The following is a 23,066-nucleotide window of genomic DNA, read 5'->3' as shown; positions in this document are numbered from 1 at the left end:
ACAGTTCCTCTGCTCATGCCAAAGTATCTACTTTGGGGAACAACCCTACCAAATATATATATATATATATATATATATATATAAATAATATACTACCAAAGACTTGACCTGATCATTGCCTCTTTGTGTTCACTGTAAATCCCTGAGTATTTGAGCTAATAAGCATAGATAATTGTAAGGAGGGCTGGTAGGAGCCAAATATAAAGTAGACTCTCTCCATGGAAATGACAGTAGTTGGGGGTACATTTTTCAAGACTGGCATATGCATCAATCACTCTAAAGAATGAAAGGTAGGTATAGATATGTAGATATAAATATCTGTGAGTATATATTTTTTCCAGGATGGAGGGGAGAAATTTGCCCCACAACTAGCATAAATTTCATCAAAATCTAAAGATTTGCAAAGAGCCTCATGCATTTCTTGTGTCTCCCAGCTAAGATGAAGAACATAAATGATAGTGATAGTAATAACTCCAGTGGGCAGGTTGAGAGATGAAAAGAATCAATTTGAATACATGTTGAAGGGTAGGAAACTTTGTGTTATCAGTAGTTTCCTATTGAAAACTGGTTTCCTTTAGCATCCATGGCAAAAGCCATTTCTGGGTCAGTCATGGCAAAATGGTACAATCGCATTCCTCTATTGCTAGATTAGGTCACTATTCACTAATGTTCTATGTCCCTGAGCTTCTTTGAGCTGCCATCTCATACCTGATGCCATTTATGGTGAGCTTTTATATATCTAGTTTGGAAAACCAGTAGAAGGCAGAAGGTAGTTTTCTTTCTCTACTATAAAAAGAGTTTTTGGGTCACGGGTGGTTGCCTTCTCACTGAGCTTTTAAAAGAAGAGAGAAAATGCCTTCAGTTTGCTGGGAGCAAAAATATGTTCTTTTTCATCTGAAACCATTACTTGCATCTCACTAAATATTACTGAGCATCCCACAAGTAGCTTATCATCATATCTATTTGCAACAGCAAACTGAATCTATTAGAAAAACCTCTTCAGACCAGTGGAGCCTAGCAGCCCAGGAAGCTTTGGGGAATAAAATATCTGACAGCAGGTGGCCTGGGCAGGCCAGCTGTGTGGCTGTACATAGGAACTGCCACTTAACAAGTTAGGGCAGCCTGTTCCCATAGCTCATGGGGAGCTGGGCACAATTCTATCCCCTTTAGACACCCGGGGCTGCAGGGGAGGAAGCAGGCATTTCATCATGTCATATGCCTCCTTTTTCATGTAATTTGAGGTTATACTTGGACAGAACAGTTTCATGTGCAGGAATAAAAACGTCAGTGCCAGGAGATACTGGACCATTGACCCACAGTCCATATGTCAGTAGTCTCATTCCTTTTTCACATGTGGTCAGTTTCCATGGTAACTGGCAGCCAAGGCTTATTAGTGCTTGTTAGTGTTTAAAAGGTGATTTATAAGCATATAAATAATTGGCAGCTCGTTAACAGGTGGGGCTTCTGAACTCAGCTGCCTTTGGCAATTATCTACAGGATTCAAGAGTTGTGCTGCTGTCCTCTGCAGCTGCCTGGCTGGCTGGCTGGCTCAGAAAGCATCAACCTTGAAAACAAGGCAAAGAGGAAACAATCCATTAGTGGGGTGGGTGGAGCAGATCCTGTGACTGATGGTGGTCCTTTACCTAGTGCAGGGCCCAAGAACAGATGGGAACCAGTCTAGGTCACACATTTTCAGTTTTTTCTTTCAGGAAATGCACATTGTTCCTTGGCAAATTCATTAGGAAAGAAGCCAGACATCATATGAGTGGCTGTTTATACTGTAACAGCCTCTTGTCTAAAAGCACCTCCCTGAACCAGTAGTAGCAAAACCTGAAGGTGCATCAGAATAGATGGATCACATTATTTTCAGGTCAGTTGTGATTGTTCTCTTGCTCTCTCACTGTGTGTGTGTGTGTGTGTGTGTGTGTGTGTGTGTGTGTGTGTGTGTGAGAGAGAGAGAGAGAGAGAGAGAGAGAGAGAGAGAGAGAGAGAGAGAGAGAGGGAGGAAGAGGGAAGGGAGTGACTTGTTTGGAGGTGTGGGGAAGAATAAAGTTGAGAGAAAGAGGGAGGGAAGATCAGTACTCCTATGAGTTAATGCCCTAACCTTGCTGTTGATTTTTTTCCCCTTATCATGGTGGTTAAATCCAGGAACTTACACAAACTAAGCAGATACTCTACCTCAAAACTGGTTGATCAGATTTTTTAATAAATGGAGACAAACATGACAGCATGAAAAGATTTAAGACAGAGCTACAAAATTTTAAGGATTGCAAGAATTTTGGGTTGTGACCACAGTTTTGTCAGATTCCTATTTTGACTGGCTAGATCCAAGTTAGACAGTTCTGGCATTTATTTCTTGTTTCATTTGCTAATTATTAAAGACCTTTGACAATGTCTAATATTTTTTACAGTTATTTAATTAAGAAAATGTATTCATTGATGAATGTCATGAATTCATTACTTTAGTCTATAAGTGATACTATATTAGTTATTATTATATTATCATTATTGTTACTTTGGCCTCAGGTACTTGAGAGGAAGAGAAAATGGGAAGTTAACTGGAAATACTGCAATGGCAATAGGAAGAAGGGAGAGACTTTGGAGAGAGGAACTAAGAAGAGGGAAAACCTAATGGCTAAAAAGATGTTCCAAGTGGTTTCTGTGGATTATTTCTTTCATTTGTACATAATCTCAGGAACTTGTGACCAGGCAACATCATCCACTGCTGCTTAGAGATGGCATAAAAGACAGGTGAATGTATCTGCTATTCAGTTTCCTGGAGGGAGTCCTGTCAGTTCTTGAAGGTACACAGACAGTCAATGATGAGATCTGTCTCAGAGCCAGAGGGGCTGCTCACCCCTTTGATCATTTTAACTTGCATATTGGTGTATTTTCCTCCCCATTATTGTGAGAACCTAATTTCACTCATGAAGCTCTGAGCTCACCAGCAACTTGTAAGTTGTTATTCAGGTTGATTAAACATTAATCTATTTATGGAAACACCTTTTGTTTTAATAATTTTAGTAGTGTTAAATTCTACCCTCTACAAAGTTGGGGGTAATTATCTTTATTCTTTCTCTATCTTGCTAAGAGATTTTGAACACATTCTATCTTTCCAAAGAAAATACTATTTCATATAAAAATATAAATAATGGTCATGTAATTCTTCCCATGTTATAAGCATCATTTTAAGTAGTTTAACATATAGCTCATATAATTCTCACAAAAAGTTTATAAATGAGATGTAATTATTTCTACCTTTTTGTACTTAGGGAAACAAATGTGGAAAGAAAAATACTAGTCAAGGATATAGCAAGGAGCAAATTAGGAATACACCTGATAACCTAAAAACTTACTACAGCAGAGGATATTCTCCTGATTCCTTAAATCTACCAACAAATCTATATCAAGTGATAATTCCACATCCAATTGTGAGGTATAAATCGATAAGAGAGTGCAATTTTAACCTAACAAAGAAAATAAATTCAGTGACATATAAAATCAGTTTTCTTAAACCCTTCAGAAAACAACAAAGCAAAGAAACTTTGAATAAATTATATTTTGCTGGAGAATACCTCTTGGTGAGAAGACGAACAAAGCCACTCTCCTTCTTGGCTAGTTTGGCAAGAAGAGAGATAAAAAATCCCATGTACAGAGCTAAGAAGAAACCAAGCAAATCTTTAACAAAATTTTAAGTCCTGTGTGTATGCTGCTGAGAAAGATTAGGATTCTGAGTTTCTCAGCTGCTGAGGAAACTTGCATTCACCTCTCTACTCTACAGAGGGCAGTTTTCCAAAGATCTGAAGGCTTGGAGAGAAGGGCTGAGAGGGAGAGATCAACTGGCAGAATACATTAGCTCTTTAGGGCAATAAAACTATCTTTGGATGACATAGTGCTATCGTTGACACATGTCATTATATATTTGTCAAAGCTCATAGAATGTACACCACTAAGAGGGATCTCTAATGTAAGCCATAAACTTTGAGTTATAATACATAGGCATACATGTTCATTACTTTGTAACAAGTTTATCACTGTGATATGGTATGTCCATGGTGGGACATTGTGTGTGTTGAGGGACTTGAAAGGGGATGTATGGGAACACTTTACTTTTCATTCAATTTTGCTATGAACCTAAAACTTCTCTAAAAAATAAAATCTGTTTAAGTGTGTGTTTATTTGTATGTGTGTCTGTATATATACACACTGTTGAAATATCTTTATTTGAAGGTGAATGTAATGAATTAAAGATATGTAATCTCTAATTTGTACTGTACTTACTAGCTACACATTGCTCTATAAATTTAGATAGGAATTTAAATAAAAACTTAAAACTCAGTTCTTCATTTGTACTGAACAAATCTCCAGGGCTATAAGTGGCTACCATATTGGACTAAACAGATACAATATTTCCATCATTGCTAAAATTTCATGTAGAGATCCCTTTTCTAGATAAGCTACTCAAGTACAAAGGCACATTTCCACATATTAAAATTTTCAGCTAAAATGGAATTCAAATACCTGTTATTTCTTCAAAGATGGTATTAAGGAGAAACAGAACAACAAATAACAAATGGGAAAAATATAAACCAAATACAAAAAAAAGAACATTTGAATCAGACTATATCAGTAATTACCATAAAGGTTAGTAGACTAAATATTCTATATAAATGTTAGAGATCTGAAGATATAAATTTCTGTATACTAATATGTGTGTGTGTGTGTGTGTGTGTGTGTAAGAAACAAATCTATGCCATTTACAAATAACAAATTTTATATATAAAGAAAAACTTAAAAGTAAATGTATGAAAAAACATACTTCTTAAACACTAAGATGAAGAAAACATACTGTTAAGATTAAGATTTGTTGGGTTAAATATGCTACTTGAAGAGTAAGATTAAGAAATTTCGTATGGCTATGTTAACATTAGTAAAATTGACTTCCAGAGAGAGATCATTACTAGAGAAAAAGAGAAACATTTCATAATTATGAAGGGATTGATTGATCAGGAAATCATAACAATTCCAAATATGTATGCACCAGAAAAATAGTATTGAAAAATACATGAAGCAAAACCTGACAGACTACCTGGAGTAGAAAAATCCACATTTATGGTCAGATATTTTATTTAACACATTAGCAGAGAACTATGTATATGTAACATCCCACTAGTCTCTCCCCATGTGCACGGATCATTTACCCAAACAGAACATATACTAGGCCATAAAAAGTCCTCAAAAATTATTAAAATTATACAAAGAACATGTTCTGTACATATTTTTATCAAAATAGGAATTGAGAACTAAAAAGATATATATATAGGAATTGAGAACTCAAATATTCAGAACTTAACAAAAAAACTTTTAGCCGTAGGTCAGCTAAGAGATCATAAAAGGAATTAGAAAATTTTATGAGAGGAATTATAGTAAAGAGTATATCAAAATTTGTGGGATTCCACTAAACCATCACCACAGGGAAGTTTATAGTTTAAATATTCATATTGAAAAGAGGGGTGGTTTAAAACAAATGATCAAATCTTCTACCTGAAGAAACTAGGTAAAAAGACAAAATTAACCCCAGAGCAAATCAAAGAAATGAAATAATGAAGACTAAAGAAAAAATCAATGAGTTATAAAACAACCAATAACCAAAACATTGAAATTAATATCATGAATAAGATTAACAAACTAGACACTATCAAGAAAAAAGAGAACACACATATTTTTCAGCATCAAGAGCAATAAGGAGACATCATAGAGAGTATAGGAAATGTATGGAAAATAAACAACTTTTAGCTAAAGTATTATACAAGGGAGATGAATGGACAAATTGAACAACATACTTATCTAAACTGACATAAATAACATGACATACAAATGGCCTAGAAATTGCAAAACATGTTAAGTTTCATAATAAAAAAAATCTTCCTATATAGGTACCCAAGCCTCAGATGGCTTAACTGAAATTTTATAAAATTTGATGTAAGAAATTCTAATTCTATGTAAGTTCTTTTAAACATGCAATCTTTATTGTGGGGTCAGAAAAACTCTAATACCAAAATCTGGCAAAGATATTACATAAAAATCCAGACCAAAAAATTACAGATGCAAAATTCTTAAAAAGAAAGAAAAACTGAGGACACGCCCACACATGCACACAGACACACACAGACACACACAGACACACACACACACACACACATAATGAAGCAGAATGATGGTTATGAACAGATGGATTTTATCTCACGTATGCAGATGTGGTTTAATGTTCTAAAAAGTCAATTGATATAATTTACCATACATCAAAATAAAAGAGAAAAAACATACAATTATCTCAATTCATGTATAAAAAAACATTTGACAAAATTGTATGTATATTCTGAACTAAAAGAGAGTAAGTATGGAAGGAATCCTCCCCAAAGTGATGAAAAAAAATCTATAAAAAATTCTACAGCTAACATCCCTAATTAAGAAATATTTGGACTTTTCTCCTATTCTATAAAACAAAGTAAAAAAATGTCCTCTCTCAATTAATATTTTCCCAGATACTCCCTCTGTATAGAATGGCAGGAAAATAAATAAAAAGCTGACAAACTAATCAGAGTAATTAGAAGAGATAGTTGCAAAGAAAGTGATTATATATCCAGAATACCACATGTAATCTACAAAGAGACTGAGGTTACTATGTTAGAGTAATTTTAGGATTCAATGCCATCTCACAGCAATCAAGCATACTTTTTTTCTATTTTAGTATAATCTTTTTTTCTTTTACTCTTTCTTTTTATTTTTTTTAACTTTCTATGTTGCCCATGTTAGTTTCAAATTTGTGGGCTCCAGCAATCTTACCACCTCTGGCTCTCAAGTAGCTAGGACTAGAGCTGTATAATATCATGTCCAGCATTATCCTTCATTTCTAAGAGATAGTATTGCTAACTAGATACAGTATTCTTTGTTGGAAGTTTTCTTTTTCTCCCTCTTCAGTGCTGTGAAAATCTCATTCTACACCTATAAGTTATCTTCTGAGAAATCTAATGTGAGGTGAATTGGAACACCAATTTTTTGTCATTTCTTTTCTCTTACTTGAGAATCTTAATTTCTCATCTTTCAGATTATATTATGTCTTAGGGTACATTTTGTTTAGTTAAATATAAGTGGTGGCCATTGACCTTTCTGTACTTGGATATTTGTATCCTTCTCTAGAAGTGGTAATTTTTCTATTATTATCTCTTTGAATTAACTTTCTATGCTTTTGGCATTATCAACTCCTTTTTGAACCCCAATGTTCTGAATATTTGCTCTTTTCATACTATCCAAATTTCTTGTAAGCTTTCTTCTTCTTTTTATTAGAGTATTACAGTTGTACATAGTAGTTGGGTTCATTTTGACAGAATCATACATGCATGGAATTTAATATACTCCATTTCATTCCCTGTTCCCCATCCCCCAGCTTGCTTCTTTCCTCATTCCTCTTCATTTTTTTTGCCTTTTTTTTTAGGTTTTTAGGTTTTTTTTTAAAAAACCTAACTTCAAGATCATCAATTCTTTCTTTGGTTAGATCTATTTTACTACTAATGCCTTCCATTGTGCTTTTTTTTTTTTTAACTTCATTTGGTACATTTCTCAACTCAAGATTTTTTTTGTTTCCTTACCTCTGTTAAGTTGCTCCATTAAAATAATGAATCACTTCTCTGTTCTCTTGAAGCTCATCAAATGTCCTTAATACAGCTCTTTTAAATTCTCCGTCCAAAATTTGTCCATTCTTGTGATTATATAGTCAGTTTCTGGCACCTCATTTTGACACTTAAGAAAGATCATAATTCCATGAAACTTTTGAGACTTGTTGTGCAATACTGCAGAAGAATGAAACTGATCCCTATCTCTCATGATTTCCCAGAATCAACTCAAAATAAATCAAAGACTTGCCAGGCGTGGTGGCACACACCTGTAAACTCAGCAACTTGGGGCTGAGTCAGGAGGATTGCAAGTTCAAAGCCAGCATCAGCAATTTAGAGAGACCCTGAGCAACTTAGGGAGACCCTGACTAAAAGAAAAAAAAAATCTATTAAAATAAATAAATAAAAGGGGCTGGGGATGTGACTAAGTAATTAAGTGCCCCTGAATTTAATTCCTTTTAAACCCTTCATAAAGAAAACACCAAAGAATTTTAAAAATAGATTAAAGATTTAAATGTGAGGCCTAAAATTACTAGAAGAAAACAGGATGAAAATGATTTAGCACACTGGAATGAGTAAGGCTTTTTTTGGATAAAACCTGCAAAACACACAAAAAATAGACAAATGAGATTCAATGAACTAAAATGGCTCTGCTCAGCCAAGAAAATGATCAGAAGAATCAACACACAACCTACTGAATGGGAGAAAATATTTGCAAACTGTACATATGACAAGGGATTACTATCCAAAATATATTTTTAAACAAACTTCTAAAATGCAATAACAAAAATAAATAAATTAATTAATAACATAGCATAACATAAAAAAAGGGTCAAATAGACTTATATAGACACTTCTTAAAAGAAGACATAGAATTAACCAGGTACATGAAAATATGTTCAATATCATTAATCATCTTAAAATGCTAATTACAACCACAATGAGATATCATCTCATGCTAGACAAAGTAACTACTATCCAAAAGGTACAAAATAACAAACGCTAATGAAGATGTGGAATAAAGGAAACCCTTAAATACTGTTGTTGAGAATGTTATTATAGTCATTATGACAAACAATACAGCAGTTTTTAGGATAATTGAAAGCAGAACTAATATATGATCCAACTATTCCACTACTGGGTATCATAGTGAAAGAAAGTGAGATCATTATGCCAAAAAGACATCTGTACTCACACGTTCATTGCACAACTATTGACAATAGCTAAAAAATATAAAAAACCTAATATCCATCAACTGATGAATTGATAAAGAATACACACACACACACACACACACACACACACACACCATGGAATATCATTTAGCCATAAAAAAGAATAAAATCTGGTCATTCACAACAACATTGATAGAACTGGAGATCATTATATTAATTAAAATGAGTCAGGCACAGAAAGACAAGTACTACAAGAATTTACTCATATCTTTGACATCAAAATAAAATCACACAGAACTTGAGAATAGAATGGTACTTACTCCGAAGAGAGTTAGGGGGAGGGAAGAATGAAGAAAGATTGTCAATGAGCACTAAGTTATAGTTATACAGATGCAAGACATTCTAGTGGTCTATTGCTCAGTAGAATTACTATAGAAAACAATAAAGCACTGAATATTTCAAAAAGCTGGATAAAAGGAGTTTGAATGTTTTTACCATGAGGAAATGATAAATGTTTGAGGGAAGAGATATGTTTAACCTAATTTAAACATTATGCAATATAAACATATATTGAAGTATTATTAAATATCTCATACATATGCACAATTTTTATTTATATATAATTCAAAAATCCAAAATTAAAATTAAAAAATTATATTTTTAGATTCTAAGACTGAAGATAGAAAAAATAATGTATAATGTCATCAAATACTATTAAATATAGAGAAAAAGTCTATTGAAAATTATGCAATATCTACACACTAAAAACTATAAAACACTACTGAAAATTTTAAGATATTCAAATCAATGGAAAGTTATATCTGTGTTCATAGAGAAAATGTTTTAAAGATGTCAATTCTCCACAAATTGCTCTTTAAATTCAATATAATATCTATGGAATTGCCAGCAAACCATTTTGAAACTATTGGCAAGTTGATTTTAAAATTTGGGTGAAGATGCAAAGGATCTTGAATGGAAAACAACAACAACAATATATATTTTTTAAAGTCAGAGGATTTGACCCAACTATACCATTCCCCAATGTCTATTCTAAATAATTAAAATATTACTACAGCTATATGCAAATCCATGTTTGTAGCAGCACAATTCACAATATCAAAATTATGGAACAAGCCTAGGTATCCACAAATGGATGAATGGATAAAGAAAAGGGGAACATATATGGAATGATGTTTTATTTGACCATAAAGAAGAATTAAATTGTTATTTATAGGAAAATGGATGGAACTTAAGAGAAGTATGTCAAATGAAATAGACCAAACTCAGAAAGTCAAGAGTTGTATGTTTTCTGTCATATTGAGAAGATACAGAGGGGGGGAAAATGCATGGGAGGATCTTATGAAAATTAAAAGGGGACCAATAGTGTAAAGTAAAGGAGAAATACTGGGGAATGATAATGACCAAAAAACATTGTTGTATCATGTGAACATATGAACATATAACAACAAATTCCACTATTATACATAATTATTATGTACCAAAAATGTGAGTAAATTAAAATAAAAAAAAACTAAAAGGACTTAATACTACTTAACTTTAAGACTTACCATAGTAAGTCTTACTAATTTTATAAAATTATAGTAATCAAGACAATATAATAATTAGCTTAAACCTATAATATATAGGTTGATGGAACAAAACAGATTCCATAAATAGACCCACAAATATAGGGTCAATTAATCTTTGGACAAGGTACTATGTTGATTTGATAGGTGAAAGGAAATATTGATAAATTTTAGTGTAATAATGTAATTCTTATATTCTCTGAACAACAAAAAATAATCTTTGTAACCTCGAAGTAGGCTAATTGTTTTCAACAGTGCACAAAAATTGGTAACTAAAAGAAACAGAATGATAAGTTGAAATTCATTAACATTTACTGCTCATTAACAGCAACTTTATTGGAAAACAAACAGCTAAGAAACATTTGGGGAAAAAGTTTTCACAGTACATAGATGTAAAAAAAATTTATATACAGAATATATGTAGAATTCCTATATGTTAAAATTAAAAGGAAAATTTCCCAGTCATGAAATGGGTAAAAGACTTAAGTCACTTATGAAGTAGAAACACAAGTAGCTAACAATGGGATGAAATGCATTCAAAATGTCCCCATAAAAGACATTTTATAAAAGAAGTTTACATCAATCTTTAACAGTCATAATCACCCCAAAGGGTAAGTATCATAAAGTTCATCAATAGGAGGAATAAGCAAAATGTGCCATACTGGTTCAAAAATGGCAACTGTGTAATATATAGAGGGGAACTACTAATGTAAGCAACAACAGGAATAAATTTCAGAAGACATTATGAATGTCTCAAAAACATTAGGACTGAAACAAACAGCCAACAACAACAAAAAATCTATTCACTCACTTATTTTATTTATATAATTTCCAAGAACAGGCAAACCTAAACTGTAGTGATAGATTTCAGAAAGTGGTCACTTGGTGGGCATAATGAAGGGGAGACTGACCATAAAGGGGCAGGAGGGGGTTTTCTGGATTAATGTAAATGACAGCATTAAGAAAAAGAACAGGCATGCCACAGACTGGGAAAACTTTTTCATAAAACATATGTCTGGCAAAGGACTCATATACAGAATATTTGTATTCTGTACATGGTTACACATATATAAAATTCCTGAAATTCAACAAAGTGAATATTTAAGATCTGTGCATGGTATTGTATATAAATTATACCTCAATTAAAACACACGTGCACATGCTAACACACGTGCATGCGTGCACACACACACAGAAAACCTACCAAATGCCAAATTCTGTAAGCACATATGGACAGGTAGTGATGAACAAGATTTGCTCTTGTAAATTAGAATATCCGATAAATGAACTTTTCTAGGCTCTCAAAGGTGTTAGACCACAATGTGTTCTCTTTGTCATTAACATAATCAACTATCTTAATTTTTTTCAATATGTAATATAATGAAAATACACTACATAAAGTATCAGAAATCCTGAGTTTTTCACATTTCTGTCCTTGAGTGGTGAACTAGGGTTACATATTTCTCATTATGTTTATCTGCAAAACAAAGATTATTAGTCCAAGAATAGCCTTTTAAGTCCCAGGGCTTGTTGAGTTTTTATTCTCCTATTCACTAGTGATAAAAAAAAATCTGTTCACTATGAAACTATAAGCTTGGGGAGTAAACAGCCCTGACTCCTGGGGCTAACATGAACTGACATCACTCAATATTCTCTGCTGCTCCCACTGACCCATTTCCTCTGAGCTAAGTCAGAGTTGGACAAGAACACAGGATTTTGAAGAATCTGAGGTCTGACCACTCTTACCTTTATTAAATATAATCATCATTGTTGTGTTTTTTCTTTCAATTTCTATGTTAATTTTGAGACAAAATGACCAACCCAAAACTCAAATGTTCAAATCAAAAAGCTCTAGAAAGATCTTGGTAGTTTCCTAAGTGTTTCAAGTTTTTGTTTTTTAAGTGAATTAGTTAAGAATCAGAGATGGGAAGGGAATTTAAAATCAGTAAGCCCATAAAACATTCTCTCTTGTAAACATTTAGAGAACATTCAAGAGTAAATTGCTCTTTTATGAGGTCTATGGAGAAACATAATACATACCTTGCTTTGTTGTGATTTTCAGATTTGTCTTTTTCCCAAATTGTTTAAACACTTTTTGGTTAGAGAAAATAAACCCAAACTCAATATAGCAAACCTTGACCCAGAGACCCCTTCTTGCATCCCAGGCTGTTCATTCTGTTGGAATCTGTCACCCTTTCTTCATACCCTTCCTTCATATCCATTCAATGTCTTCCCTTTCTTTCTATGGAGCATTCAGTTCACTTTGTCAATCCTTTACTCTATCAGCATATACCCATAGTTCTTGAGCTTCATTCTTAACTTTCCTCTTTCTGATATCATTAATTCCTTCATCGACTTATTCACCAAAATCTTATTGAAGCATTAATAGTGTGCCAGAAGTTGCCAAGGGGCCAAAGATACAGGGGGCCAGATGTTGGCGAGGTACCAAAAAGACAGTGATAAAAAATTTTCCTATCCCTGCAGCTCTTAGCTTAAGAGTCCATACAAAGGGAGAAATGCAAGTGTGATGGTTCTTTAGTAAGTTCTTTTGCAGCCTTTACATTCAACATGGGAATGTGTCCTCAGACTTGCTTTTCAGTGGCCTTTAGATTCAAAAGTTTCTCTCAAGGTTGCCAACAACCACTACAGTCTTCTGATTGATGTAATATTTCTGGCTTTAAATGTTCCTCAGCATTCTCAAAAAATACCTCTTCAGGATCTCCTTGCCAAACTAGCAAAAGAACTTGTGGTAAGAAAAGAAGGAGTTTTGCCTTTAATTTTCATATCCATGTGTTAACTGATCAATGATTTATCCATTCATTGATTCACTTGTGAATAAATATTTAGAGCTAGCTCTGAACCGGGAGTGGAATGGATGAAGAACAACCTAGTCCTTTCCTTGAAGGAGCTCAGATTCAAAAATACTATCATAGACTGTTTCACCACAACAAGCAAAACTGCTTTTGCCCTTCAAAAGTTAATTGCCCACTCACTCAGTTTAGATTTTTTGAGACAGATACAACAGATTAAAAAAATTAACAAATATGTTTTTTAGTGGTGAGATATCCTGCTATATAATATTTGATGTGCCCATGAGTGTATGAATGTATTTTGGCATTGACTGATTCTGGATTTCTCCATGTTTTCTTCCTCTCTTTTGAAATGGAAAAGTTTTAAAGGACTGCTGAAGACCTCATCTGTATTCTATAAGAGCAGTTCATTCACTAAAGCATTTTAAACTTTAAGCCATTCTCTTGCATCTTGGGAGATATACAGCATGATGTACTTATTTGGTAACCAAAAAAGTGATCACTTATTTACTTTTTGATAATTTAAAATAATCTTTAATCTTTTATTATCAATGGGATTTATAAGAAAATTTAAAACCATAATAATTCCAGCAGATTTTCCATAAAGCCCCTTACTGTCTCATTGTGCATTCCTCTGAGATTTCTGCTCTGTGCTGGCCTGTGGAGAATCTCTCTGCCCTTCATCACTGTTCCATGGTGTCCTTATCTACTTATGCTCTGCAGTCATTTTCCCTAAACCTCTTCATACATCCATTATTTTTCAGTGTTATTAGTCTGGTTTCTTTTGACACAAAGTCTTAAAAGCCACTACCTATTTCTGTCTGTGTTGCCAACTTTTCATGTCCCTGTCATGGTGACACCTTAAATCTCTGACAGCAAATGTCAAAATCTCCCAAAGTGCAATGTAGACCAACTTCAACCAAACTTAATAAAAAACAGGGCAACTCTAAATAAAATAATTGTTATTGGTTGGATAAAAAGCAATTTATCCTGAATCCAAATACTAGTTATCTCAATAAATAGATAACTTTATATATATCATGTTCACAAGTTAGTTTGATCTACTGGTGATAGTAAATAGGCTGAGCATGTTCTGAAAGTTTAAGTATTTTCCATAGTTTTATAGCAAATGATGGAACTGAGATATAAAGAATATATTTTATATATTTTTTTCTATAAAGTAGAAAAGGTTAGAATTTAAAAAGTAGTTAAATATCTACTTAGTCTTCATTCTCTGTCAATTACCTACAAACGTTTGACTTCTACTTTCTAATATTGGTTTTCTCCTTTATTTTTCATTCATTTGACATTTTAAAATATTCTCTCTATCCTTTTTAATTACTAGTAAATATTGAATGAACTTTCTTTTGGAGTGGGATTACAGCACATTTGTACAACTTAGTTACAAACTTCAAAACAATCTTTTAAAATACTTCCTGAACCTTGGTTCAAAAATTGGTATTTCTCTTCTTAACCTTTAAATTTTTTCTAATTCATAAAATTGTAAAAGGACAAAATGATTCTTGAACAGAGTCCTGGAGACATATGCCAAAACTAAAAATATCTCATTGGTGTAACAGTCCAGATTTGTAGACACCATGAAATCTTAATACTATTATAAATGCCCTGTCCTGAGTTATGTGGGTAAAGTAATGTGTTTGTAGAATTACATGGTAACTCAAAGTGACACTGATAAGCTATATTTTTGTACTTTTGTTCCAGATGCCAGAAGAGAACACCTAATCCATCTGATTTGACCCAAAATACTGACTTAATGATATTTGGAAGTATTTGATAATATTTTCCTTGGCTCCAGCTCTACTTTCAGCCATACTTCATCTTATATGAGCAGACTGTACCTGTGTATAAACAAACCTAACCAAAGTGCTCAAGGTGACAAGATCATCCTTAGAACATAAAACAGAAAGAAGTTGAATTTTACAAAGTACTCCTTTCCCAGGAACAGACTACAAATTCCCCTTCTGGTCCCTGCTGGTTCTTAATCTGTGAAGCAATAAGTTCGATAACAGCTATCAGATGTGACTTACTCTAGGATCTATGTTAACTGTTTTCATCTCCCAAATTTCTGATATGATGCAGAGGTTACATATGTGACTTTATGTCACATAAAGTCACTAAGGTATTCAGATGTTTGATTCAGCATTCCCTAAGTAAATCAGAGAATACCATAAATAGAGCACTGGGTAAACAATGGGGCAATGTTATGGGTTGAAATATGTCCCTTCCAATTTCAAATGATGAAGATCTACATTGGATGGGACTTTATTTGTGATAGGATCATTACAGATACAATTAGTTAAATTAGGGAGAGTCCTGACTCAAAGTGACTGATATTCTTATAGAAATGGGGAATTGGCACAGGTGACTTCTTTTAAAGATGTACACCACGGTCAAGGGGATGCTTCTACAAGCCAACGAGTGCCAGTTTGCCCCAAAATGACCAGATGCTAGAGGAGAGTCAGAGAACAGACTCTTCAGCACAACCCTGTCAGTACACTGATTTCAGACGTCAAACCTCTGGAAGTGTACAAGACATTGCTATTTTTCAAAGCATGCACACTGAAGTAGTTTCCTAAACAGAAGTCCTAGGAAACTACTCTGGGCAGACAACTTGGGAAGAAGGCAGATACTGATAATGGTGGGCAACTGGTGCATGTCTGATTAACAGCGCAGGAGGTATAGGCTAAACAAGAAGAGACTCAGCCAGGATAACTGACTTTTCTTCTGTGCCAGGGAAAGTTCACATCCCAATCACCTAGAAACTAACCAGTTCATAAGTGGGGGAAATGGCTTAGGAATTGGAAAGTTAAAGTTATATGAGAAACAGCAAAAGAAGGGGTATGCAGGTCAATCCTATGAGAATAGAGGCCTAAAGAACAGAAAATTAAGCCTCTGATTCTAGGGTCTGAAATTCATCATGGGATATTTTTGTTTGTTTTTTTATGTGTTATGTAGCCAGTGGGAACCACTGAAACAAACCAGTAAGGAATTAAATACTGATGTAACAAGTATTTAAAATTTCTCTGATAGTTATCTTCAAAGCACATAGAAATTTTAAAGAGAATGAGTGTATAAACTGTATGACCTTGAGCTCATACTTCAGTCTAGCTCCCTCATCTATAACATGGAACTGGGCATATAATCATTACATTGGAGTTTTGTGAGAATTAGTTGCAATAATCCATGTACAATGCCTGATATAAAAGACAAAGCCAGATTATATGCAACTGTAATTCCCTGACTCCTTCAAACTACATGTGCCATTCACATTTCTCCATGTCCCTTTCAGACTATAAGCTGTTCCTTGCAAGCATAACCTATAAAGCAGACTTTATTTTAATCCCAGGCAACACTTGTATAAGAATATCTGTATGGTCAAATGCAGATATGTGAGGCATGGTGAAAGATAAATAAGGTAAAAAATGGTGCATTCCAATTTCCTTTTGCTGTCCCCAACCTCCACTTGTGTCACCCTCTCAATCTAACTCTCTGCTGTATGCGTATGCATATGCGTCACAAGAGAGTCGAAACGTGCTCTCTTATTAATTTGGCCTGATTTGCTTTAATGAGGTCTTGCTCTCCTCAGTTTCTAAGGGTGATTTAAAGCACTGAATGACATGATTCAGAAAGCAGATAACATAACTTTAATATCTCCCCACATGCTGACCTATTTCAATATGTACTGTGTACCTCTCAGGGATGAGAAGCTATGCAAGTCTGGAAGAAAAGTACCTGAGAGAATGCCTCCTTCTGGGAACATTTCAGCTTTTTGAGATTCTAGGTCATCCCTCTCCCTGATATTTGGAGTTCATTCCCACTGAGAGCAATCTGTTCACACAATCCTTATTGTTTTCTTATACAATTATTATTTATTCATAGTATGATAGAAACCACATTTAAAAAATAAAACCTTATGTAGAGTTTTTCTTTTTAAAAATCATTAAATAGAAAGAAGAAAATATTAATTTACGGTAATGTGAGTAATTTTGGTGAAACAATTAACTACCACTTTTCATGAATGACCAAATAAAGAAAGTGTAGATGAGTGAAACTCCTCAAGGTTAGGTGAGTATGTTTAGGCACTGAGAGGTGGCCCAGGGAAGAGGCTGATCAGCCAAGTACTCCTGGCCTCTGGTGGCATGGAGGCTTCTTATAACAAAGACTGGTGCTCCTTGAACTGACAAGACAGGAAGTTCATCATGAACTACCCTTATGCATAAGCCAACTTCCTCTTTTAAAACATCAGCAAACAGATACAGGAAAATGTGAACTAATATTCATTAAATACAAATGTACTTCCTTTTGTGGAGTTGACAGAAGGTGTGTCTTCAGGTGAGATGACTAATTAACCATGGATAAAGTTTCTGGAGACAGGAACACATTTCCTAAATTACCTTATCTCACAGGTATCCTAAGTAATAATCCAAGCAAGTCTTCATAGTTCCCAGTCTTACTACACTTCCCACAACAAAAGTACATATTTCCTAGCGTGAGGGACAATGTTCTTAGGTTATAGTCTTGATTAAAACCATTCTCCAGGATACATCTGCACAATTTAAAAAGTTTGGAAGAATCAAGGAGCTTCATAATGTGCTCTCAAGACTTACCCGTAGAGCCTCTTCCTCTACTGATTTTTCTTTCTCATTTGCTTCTTTTTTTCTTGATGTAATTTTTTATTTATACATGACAGCAGAATGCATTACAATTCTTATTACATATATAGAGCACAATTTTTCATATCTCTGGTTATATGCATAGTATATTCACATCAATTCGTGTCTTTATACATGTACTTTGGATAGTAATGATCATAATTGGCGTGTGTAGGTGTTTTGTCTTCCTATGTGTTGTGCATATTTGTTGATGATGAAAACATACTTCATGTACATTCAGTTTTATAAAAAATATCATTGGCTCTTTTATGACTGAATTTTCTGATTTTTTTCTAAACCAGTATATGAAAAAAAAGTCATTCCTGATGCTAGCTGCATCAACGTGTTTTTTTTCCATTTTAAATATCTACTTCTTATCTCTTGTTTTCTAATCACACAGTTATCAAAAGGAATTATCTTAAAAATTGAGATTAGTGGTAAATCCACTTGCTGCATTTTTTAAAAGACTTTGAATAATTACATTTGGAGGGGCTTTCTTTTAAAATAAGCAAATTTGATTTTTGTGCAAATGTACACAAATGTGAAAGACTATCTGTAATTTGATGGTAGTTGCTATGATTATCTTTGCATTCCCAGTGATATGCAGAAAGTTGGAAAAAGTGAGGGTACAATTGATGTTCAACTATTTGCTAACCATTACATATAAACTCCCAAATTTTTCCACTAGAACTGGAAAGCTAACTTCCTGAAAGGTCAAATGGCTCAGGAATATAGGAAATAACAGCTGAATCTAAATGGAAGCTGCTCTATTTCACAAAACCCTTTATGAATTTTATTCACAAAGAGATCTAGAAAGGAAAGCAACTGTCCATGTGGAAGTGTTCTTCAGAGGTGAGAGGGACTGGAAAAGCACATTTACCTGAATGGTTTAGTTAAAAATATTTTGCAAAGAGAGTGGATAATAAAATAACAAACATGAGTCAATGACAAGCGTTTGGAAATTATTTGATAATGACAAAATGAGTAGGGAAGATTTGTGCAGTACAATTCGTGCTGAAGGCTTGCTTAAGGTTCCTGGCTCTAGGATAGTGTCTTTCCTAGCCTATTGGCTACTTGAATAAAAGCTGGATTTAAAATCTGAGGCCCACAGTATAAAATTTTCTCCACTTATTACCTTTAACTATTTCCCACCTAATTTGCAATTATGCCTGGTGACTCCTCAAGTCATTTTATGAAAATAAGAAGAGGAAGTAGATGTTAAGGTTAATATAGTTTGAAAAACAAGCTTGAAGCATGAGAATGTAGAAGCTATATTTGTTTTAATAAAATATATGTAATATGTATTTAAAAAAATTTTTACTTACAACATTACACATCACAAATCCCATAGATAATTGTGCAATTACAGTATTTTAGGGACAATGTTTACCTTCATACTCGGTATATTTAGTCAGAAAGTTGTGTGTATATTTGTGTATTTGTGTCTTCTCTTTCCAAAGAGATTGGAGAGGAAGTGAGGAAGATAAGAAAACTTTTAATTGGTGCATTCAGCCAAGCAGTTCAGCAACAGAACATTAATTTTTATTTTAATAATGTGATTTTAATTGAATACTTTGCTGGTGCTGCACTAAATTGGGTCTGTTATTTAAAATTACATTAAGAAGGATCACCCCCTTCTACAACTAATGCCACCCACACTCCCAAATAACATGTTATTCATTTGGGAACAGGCAGAATTTAAATTATCATTCCTTGAGGGATTCTTCAGCAAAATGGGACAAGTATCAATAGACTAGCAAGTTATCATTTTAGAGTAAACAAAAATATGATTGAAATACAGCTTCCCTTTCATACACTGTAGCAGAAATCTCTCACTATCCACTGAACTCTATTTTGCATCTTCCTCTAGAAATAGGCTTGCAGCTAGTCTCCTCTCTCTTTAGACAGGACTCTTCCCCATAACTAGGTCCCCACCCTATAGCTAGGTATGTCTGTGTGACTGTTTTGGCAATGAATATAAGCACATACATTGTGGATCACTTCTAGACTAAGGCTACAATAAAACATGGTTTATCTCTTCCGTGTTTTTTTATTATTATTATTTCTCTGGCTGGATATTATGATGATATGGCTGTATGGGATAGTGAAACAATGATGGAAGAAACACAAGTCCCTTAATGACCATTTGGAGTAGAATTTTTCTGCTGACCTGAACACCTACTGAGACATGGAATAAATGGTTTATATGTTAAACTATTGAAAACTGGGTGTCTATTATTGCAGTTTAACATTTCCTGTCTACTACATATCTCCTTCTAATTGACTTACATTTCTTAATAAGTGTAGATAATAGAAAATATGTATTAGCAGATTGCCTATTTCTTCTGATAGTTCTAAGAATGGTTAGCTTTCATATACAGAGTATATACTAGCAACCAAAAACTGTGGGAGTGACTGAAAGTCCCAAGATTTTGAAAATCAGAATCTTTTTCATACTCGTAACTACTTTTTTAAAATGACAAAAAAAAATTTGACAAAATAAATGCTAAAGAAAAAATATATAGTGCAGTTCAGCCAATAGGATGTGAATGAATGAATGAATGAATAGGCGAGTGCATAGATAAAGGAAAATAGGGAGAGACTTAGAAGTTACAAAAGGAATCTCTCTTTCCTCAACTCATGAGTATAAATGATGCCATAGTATTGTAGATTTATAGAGCACAGTCAAGAGGAGTATGGACTTAAACATACTAAGTAATGTATGTTTATTTGTATTGTTAAATTTCAAAGTGACTAACTAGTGTTTTTAATATATTGAGTAAATTTTACTATAATTTATGGACATCAGATATTCTGTTTCATATTTTAAATTAGGCAAAATTATTTGTAATTTAGGACAGGTAACAGTGTTAGAAAACAGGAAGGAAATTAAATCTGCTCCCCAGATATGTTGGCCTTGAAGCAGTTCCTGAATTGTGATGCTATGCTACCTTCAAGTCCTGTTCTCTTGCATCCTCACTCCTTGTCTCTGAACTTTCTATGTCCTCCAACCTAATTTTTTTTAAAATCACAATTGTTTGGTGTTTGCTTGTTTCTTTTGGTTATTACTTTGTAGCATGTTTGAAACTTAGGTAAAACAGCTAATCTACCCAACTAAATCACACTAATTGAATGATAGTGTATTACTATTTCCATAACTTTCTAAAGCATCACCTTAAGTCTAAGGTTATTATTAAGGAGATAGTTCATGCAGTATACATAGGGGATATGTGCTTTTTGAGCTTGATGCTGTGATTAGTAAATACAGTTATAATATATTGAGTGTCTAACATTTGCCAGGTGCTGTATTAAGTATTTTATAAACATTATCTCCTTTAATATCAACTGTAACCTTTGTGGGTTTGTGCTACTAAAAAAAGAAACTGAGAGGTTAAGTAACTTGCCCAAGGTCACACTTCATGTAAAAATTAATAGTGGGGTTTCAAATCAGTCTGCCTCCTCTAACCACATTCTCAACCACCATGCATTATTGCATATTCTGTGATCATCTGAGATTTATTTTCTAGATGTTGGGAAGAAAAAAAATGGGCCTTTAAAAAACTTTGAACAGAGGAAAACATTAGTTATGGGTGGGGAAAGGGGTAGGAGACTTGATTACAATATCTTAAATCTGATGATTTTTGTTATGATGAAACGTAATAAAAATTTCAGTGCTAAAATATCTACATATTAAGGACTTCTGTAGAAATTAATCAGATGGCCAAAAGATCTACAACAGGAAATGTTTATGTTGATTCCTTAATGTAACTAAAGACTCACATGTCTTCAAACTGCAGATGTCAAAGTATAAGGGCAAACCTGTGTTCTGAAAGAATGCCACCTTGTGGTTTCTCTGTTAAACAGAGAGATACAACTTGACTACTTCTGAAGAAGAAAGACGCGGGTTGGAGTGAGGATGCCAACCAAGGACAAGCAAGCCATGGTCAAAGAATGACACTGTTCAAACATTTGCATGTCATATGATTTTAAAGGAAGAAGTACATGTGAGTTAACTTTGGAAAATAAAAACAAACCAAATGCCTTGTATATACTCAATTGATTTGCATAAAATACATGTTGGTGTCTTAAGTCCTCTCAGCATATGTATGAAATAGAATTATAATATTGAGATTGAAATAGAAAATCAAGACAATTCATGAAAGGATAGAATAAAGGACTATCAATCTCTGAGTTAGAAATGACAAAAGAAAAAATCTAACTTTTCATATTTCTAAGGGTACTTTGATGGGCAACAAGTGAAGGTTGACTATATTTTTTTTTTAAAAAAAAGGAAAAAATACTTTAAAACTTCCAGGAATAATAATGACTTTTTATTATTGTTTTCATTTAATATTATGACATTTTCCTCACCCCCTGCAAAAGTTACCAATATTTACTTTAAAATACAAGTGCATTGCAGTTCGGTTGTTAATTTCATAATTTCCCTTTTCATTCTCTCCCTTACCTGAAAAAAAATTTCAATTCTCATTATTCCTCTATGATCTAGAATCTCACTATAAAATTATTTTGACAGCATATATCTATAGTAACAGGACACTAGACCATCATATCACTAGAGATAATTAAGGGCAGATACAGTAAAGAGAACCAGAAAAAGGACTGGGAGGTGGTGACCTAAGCCAAATAAGACTTAAGGACTAACTGGACAAAAAAATTTTAATCCATTATGCTTTGCAAACAGAGATATAGGGGCTACTGAGATAGTATACTTAAACATGGTAGTCAGAGAAAAAAAAATGAATCAATAATATAAATGTATAATGACCCCTCCCAGTAGACCACAAACACATTGAGGGTGGGGACCACATGTTAATTATACATCTGGCCTTAGTATCTAGTTTTTACTGGTCCAATAAATCAAATTTTTGTATTAAATAGATGACTGGGAAAGCAGGGAGAAATTACAGTAAGATAACATGAGGGGTACAAACCTTCAAGAAAGGATGTCACTCCATCATGAAGACCACGGGGCTCTTATGGAGGAAACAGGGGTACCTACCACTTAGCAGCCCACAGAAAACCAGCCCTACCAGGAGATTAGTGTGCATTTTGGAAGGTAAATCAAATGGAATAAAGGACAATAAGTCAAGAAATTAGGTAAAGTTTTGGATATAGAGATCCACAGGAG

At 33.7% G+C, this 23,066-nt stretch overlaps 1 long non-coding RNA gene across 1 annotated transcript; it reads left to right on the top strand.

The window, feature by feature from the left end:
* The first annotated feature begins 1,526 nt into the window (after nucleotides 1-1,526).
* Nucleotides 1,527-3,000, top strand: LOC144375878 (uncharacterized). Its single transcript, XR_013435729.1, has 2 exons — nucleotides 1,527-1,870; nucleotides 2,527-3,000. It is a non-coding gene; the product is annotated as an uncharacterized LOC144375878 (long non-coding RNA).
* The last annotated feature ends 20,066 nt before the right edge of the window (nucleotides 3,001-23,066 follow it).

The sequence above is a fragment of the Ictidomys tridecemlineatus genome, chromosome 3, assembly GCF_052094955.1.
Source record: "Ictidomys tridecemlineatus isolate mIctTri1 chromosome 3, mIctTri1.hap1, whole genome shotgun sequence".
NCBI classification, from domain to species: Eukaryota; Metazoa; Chordata; class Mammalia; order Rodentia; family Sciuridae; genus Ictidomys; species Ictidomys tridecemlineatus.
Note: the sequence above shows the minus strand (reverse complement) of the source record. Positions and strands in the feature narration are given on the sequence as shown.